At 37.7% G+C, this 5,383-nt stretch overlaps 1 long non-coding RNA gene across 2 annotated transcripts; it reads left to right on the top strand.

Annotated features, from left to right (window-relative positions):
* LOC25487529 (uncharacterized) lies at window positions 1-2,051 on the top strand. Of its 2 annotated transcripts, none has more exons than XR_003009109.2 (3): window positions 1-104; window positions 1,502-1,664; window positions 1,767-2,051. It is a non-coding gene; the product is annotated as an uncharacterized lncRNA (long non-coding RNA). The 2 variants fall into 2 exon arrangements; XR_003009110.2 differs by having other exon boundaries at window positions 1,493-1,664.
* The last annotated feature ends 3,332 nt before the right edge of the window (window positions 2,052-5,383 follow it).

Raw genomic sequence — 5,383 nt, 5'->3', positions numbered from 1 at the left:
GGGGGGAATATTACAAGAAGAATCTAGGAAGTAACTATTAGCCACCCACCCCAATCGAAGACCCATTTTCTCTTCATCAACCGTCGCCTCCTCCGTCGCTCAAAGTAAGCTTATACTCTTTACTCTCCTCGTTGTTTTTACGGTAATAGCTATGAAATATTAGAATTGGATATATTTAAATAAATTAACAATTATTTTGAATCTTATCAGTAAGTATACAAGTTAAAAGCTGTTTTCTTAAGCTATTATTGAGAACTTATGACTATGAAGCAAGTATACGGACACGGACACCAGGCACGACACGGACACGCCGACACAGCTAAATTTTTTAGAAAATCACAAAATGCAGTGTAATTATATTTGTCGGTGTCGTGTCGATGTCGGACACGACACGTGTCTGACACGGGGACACGCCTTAACCAAAGAGTGTCCGTGCTTCATAGTCTTATGAAAATAAGTTGTTCTCACAAGTGCTTATACCACTATATAGGCTCAATCAAGTTAGAAACCCATTTTGTTGAGTGTATTATCAATTTAGTTATGAAATTGTATGGGACAACAATTTGGTTTTTCAAGTTAAACAAATTTCAAAATGATATCGAAAATTGTCCCTTTGACACAATTTCAAGGCTAAATTGATCAACCCAATAGGATAACGTGATCAAAGATTTTAAATTTCAGGGATTATTTTAGAATTTCGATAATTTTAGGGATCAGTTCCACTTCTATAATTTTAAGGACTAAAATGCTGATTCACTTTTGTTTCATTGTATATGTAAAGCTTTTTCTAGTAAAATGTAATATAAGTCAGTCACATGTAAAATGTGGAGTTGCATTATTAATTGATTGGAAATTCAATAAGTTATTTTTAACTATCTTTATAGGTTAATATCATATTATACATAGTTCTTCAATTAATGAGTAAATTCTTAACTTTACCTTGTCAAGTGCACCCTTCACTTTAGAGGAGTTAGATTTTATCACTATATTTTGATGTTGTTCATGCTTGATATGTATGTGAAATTTTTCTTTAGACCCTTTTGTGTTTTGGTATTTATAAGTTTAGTGAACTGAATGATATATGTTGTGGCCTGGTTTGGAAGTTCAGTAGTAGTATTTTGGTCTTTGGTGTTAATCCTTTGGTTCATAGGGGAAGGGGGCCTAGTAATCTGGAGTTCGGCTGGGAGGTAAGTAAAGTCTGGCCAAGAATTGTTCCCACCAGGAATTGAACTTGGGTTCTCCCGAACGATTCATGTGTTTAGCAGTAGTATGGAGCTGCATTTGTGTGTTTATTGTTATTGTTACGATCCTTTTCAACTTTGTTGTTTTTTCTTCAACAATGTATTTTAATATTGTTATGTTTGTAAGGTGTAGAGGATTGATTTTTTGGGGTGAACATTTTTGTTTGTTTTTCATGTCATATCTCTTTTATAATATTCCCACTCTGTGTTGGGAAAAAGCATTTAAGAGAAAGTTGTCAAATAACAACTAGATTGTGCAGGATGTCGGATTTGGAACCACCCTTTAGACCACGAGAGAAGATTATTGAAAAGCAAAAGTATTTCCAGCATATCCCGAAACACACATACTTGAAAGGGCCATTTGATAGGGTTACATCAGTAGCAATACCAGCTGCTTTGGCAGCAACTTCATTGTTTCTGATTGTAAGTTAGAAAATCTTCACAGGATTTGTATCCACTTTATCAGTTTTAAGTTATGAGGGAGTCTCCTCTTCTTTTTGACATTGTTATATTCCTTTTGTTCAGGGTCGAGGGATCTACAATATGTCACTTGGAATAGGAAAGAAAGAATAACTTGGGAGTTCCTAATCGAGGAGGTGGGTGTTTTGTGGCCCAAACTCAAGAGAACTTCATCAATATGTATCGTGTATTTTCTTTGCTTACATGTTTGGTGTCTTAATAAATATGCTTAGAACGTGAATGAGTATGTTTCACTGTGCGTCTGATGTAACTGTTTGATGATTTAGTATTTGTATGTTGTGGCTGAATGTTCAATTTCATGTTTATCAGTGCTTAGCATGTTCTATTCAATCACTTTTTTTTCCTTTTACGTTGGTACGCGTTTTGATTGCTCATTTACCATGGTAGAAAAACCACCGACATAATTTTCAAACAAAAGCCAAATTGACAGAGGATTTTGAATCTTAAAATACATCATTTAGCATGGTAGAAAGTTGATAGACATCATTTAGCATGGTAGAAAAACCAAGTACATGAGTTTGAAACAAAGGCCAAATTGACAGACATGATTTTGAATCTTAAAAGATGATTGAAAGTAAAAGAGAAGTGTTTCAAGTCAAACTAGAAGTCCAATATGACATGCTATTATCCTACATTGAGTTGATTGCATAGTCAGACTCGTCTCTTGTTTTGTGTTGTAGTCCTTTGCATTGGTTAAACTTCAAACAAATCGAATGTGTGATATGACTGGTTTAGCTATGAATTATATCCACGTTCAGTTTGCTCAAGAGCATAGACTGTGAATCAAATTGCAGTTCTTGGTTGAGTGGTTGTGTGTTAAACCTCTATACTACACCAACAGGAGTATTTTATTAGTTGTGTTCCTGGTTAAGAGCATAGACTGTGAATCAAATTGCAGTTCTTGGTTGAGTGGTTGTGTGTTAAACCTCTATACTACACCAACAGGAGTATTTTATTAGTTGTGTTCCTGGTTAAGAGGAATGCTAACAACACGTTCTTTTGAACATTCTTTCAAACACACACTTTCTTATTGTATGTCCCATTACTTTATGTGGGTTTCATTTCCAAATTGTAAATCCACATTGATTTAAACCAATAAAAGAGTGAATGTTAGAGAAAGTGTTAAAGAGAGTGTTGTCAGCACTACTCTCCTGGTTAAGTATGCAGACACATTATTCTGAGAGATGCAACTGAGAAGGGGAGGAGTATCATACATACTCCTATATTTGATTTATTTCCCTCTCAAACTCAGGGATATTAACACTGTTTCTTTGCCCATAGACAACACTCTGAGTATTTCTTGAATAGAATATAATTTGAAGTTAGACAATTCCTTTGTGAGGATATTAACACTGTTTCTTTGCCCATATTTTTGGACAAAAACACAGTTTTTACCTGTCTGAAAGTATACTTCCGGGCATGCGTGTGATTTTTAAGAAATTTAGGTGGTGGGGAAGAAGCTCTTATTAACTATTTGTTCAATGGTGGAACATGAGTGACAGTGTAACACTGCTCGCCCAAACACAAATCAAGGTCCATGTCTTTGGTGCTCAGTTCAATAATATGGTTTTGATTGGATACTATTGCACGTTGGTTGTCACAAAATGATCAGCGGTGCAGTGAAAGGAAGTTGTAGTGAGAGCCAGACTGCAATATATATTTTTTTCTTTTCTCTGCTAACACAAAGTTTGCTTCTGAGATTATGATGAAATCAAATTTGGATCAAGAAAGATACAAAGAGCTTAAATTTGAGATTCCACGCCCGAGAGTTAGTCATCACACAATGCTTGAGCTAACAGGTTATCAATTAGCCATATACTTGTTAGTTAAGTCATTTACTTATTTGGACTGTGTGAGAAGCAATGAGCCATATAAGCATGTTTTGCGGTTTTTGTTTTGTCAAGTAGTCTAGTGATTAGAAATTCACCCATTAAAGTGCTCACAGGGACGTATGCTATGTTGGCTTTACTATGTTATTTTAGACCCACATTGACTTTGTGGGAAACTAACGTTTAGAATTGGAGGACTAGTTATAACTTGCTTGTAACCAGAGGGATATTTAGAGGACTTAATTTTCACAATTGGAAAATGAGGACCCAAAATTGCACCATTGTTATACCCGGAGGACCTAAAGTCCAATTAAAATGGAATAAATAATCGTTGCAATATGAATGTATACCGGGAGGACCAAAAATGAATATGACTATGCGTGTGTAATAGTTTTTTTTTTTTTTTTGAATTTCCATCCTTTTTGATTAGTCAAACAAAGCAGCCGGAGCGCGGCCTACAACAGAATTACAAAAAGGAGAAGGGAACAGGCTTGGAGGGGCATTCCCCTGCCAACATCTAGTGCCTACAGACTTTGCCAAAGAGGCTAAGTTATGAGCTTCAACATTGAGCTCTCTACATACATGAATAACCATTACAAATGGGATTTGTTCAATTAATTTCCAGCAATCAACTATAACCGGTTCTGTGGAAGCAACCACACTAATTTTATTGACACAATTCACTACATTAAGAGCGTCACTAGACAAAACCAAATTCTGAATATGCATCCCCACTGCCTCCTGCAGCGACCATCTGACTCCCATCGCCTCTGCCAGGCTCGGTTCAACATCCACGTCATCCAGCTTGCACTTACTAAGGGTGGTAGTGCCCAGATTGTCTTTCAAAATCATTCCCCATCCTGTCTGGCCATTGGGAAAGCAACCAGCATCCACAAACATATGGTGACATGCATTCGGGACCGTGATAGCAGTCCCCCCCCTTTGGCTGGTTTGCTGGGGTCTTTGCTTGGCATTGGCTACGTTAAAATCCTGGACAAATTGGACGGCAGATTGTGCTATCGTGACAGGATCAGTGGCATCTCCTTTGAAGACAACTTGATTTCTTGCATACCAAAGCTTCCAAAGGATAACACAAAACAATTGAGGCCCCTCTTTGTTACGGCATGTGAGCCATTCCAGCATCCAGCAGTGCATATCAGTGTTAATGGGGGCATGGGATCCCAAAGGTGAGGCAAACATAGAGAGTTTTGCTAGTTGACAGTTCATGAATAGATGTTCCACAGTTTCCACATCAGCATGACATATAGGGCATAAAGTGTCGAGGGAAATACCTTTCCTCTGCAGATTTTGCCTAGTTGGGAGGATGTTCTTTGCCAAGCGCCACATGAAGTTCTTCACCTTGTTGGGAATTGATGCCTTCCAAATTTCCTTCCATAGTCTCTCGTTCCTGTGGTGGGACGGCCCTGGTTGGAGGTTTTCTCTAATCTTGCTCAATAAGTGATAGGCTGACCTGACAGTGTAACAACCATTTTTCTCCCAATGCCAGCATCTTTTGTCTTTGGGGAGAGATTGTGATAGAGGGATACTCACAATTTTTAGAGCCTCTGGCTGATTGAAAATACTATAAATTAAGCTTCTATTCCACTGTCTAGTGGTAGGATCCACCAGAACTTCAACCAAATCATCTTCCCCTAGGTTACATGCATCACTCTTAGAGGTTAACAATTCCAGGTTCGGCATCCAAGCATCCTTCCAGATTCTAATGCTTTTACCATCGCCCACTATCCATCTCCCTCCTTTCTCTACCACTTCACGCGCACTAATTATGCTTCTCCACCCATAGCTAGGTTGATACCTGGTTGTTGCCTCCAT

This window comes from Medicago truncatula, chromosome 2 (assembly GCF_003473485.1).
Source record: "Medicago truncatula cultivar Jemalong A17 chromosome 2, MtrunA17r5.0-ANR, whole genome shotgun sequence".
Classification (NCBI taxonomy): Eukaryota; Viridiplantae; Streptophyta; class Magnoliopsida; order Fabales; family Fabaceae; genus Medicago; species Medicago truncatula.
This window is presented reverse-complemented; position numbering and strand designations above follow the sequence as displayed.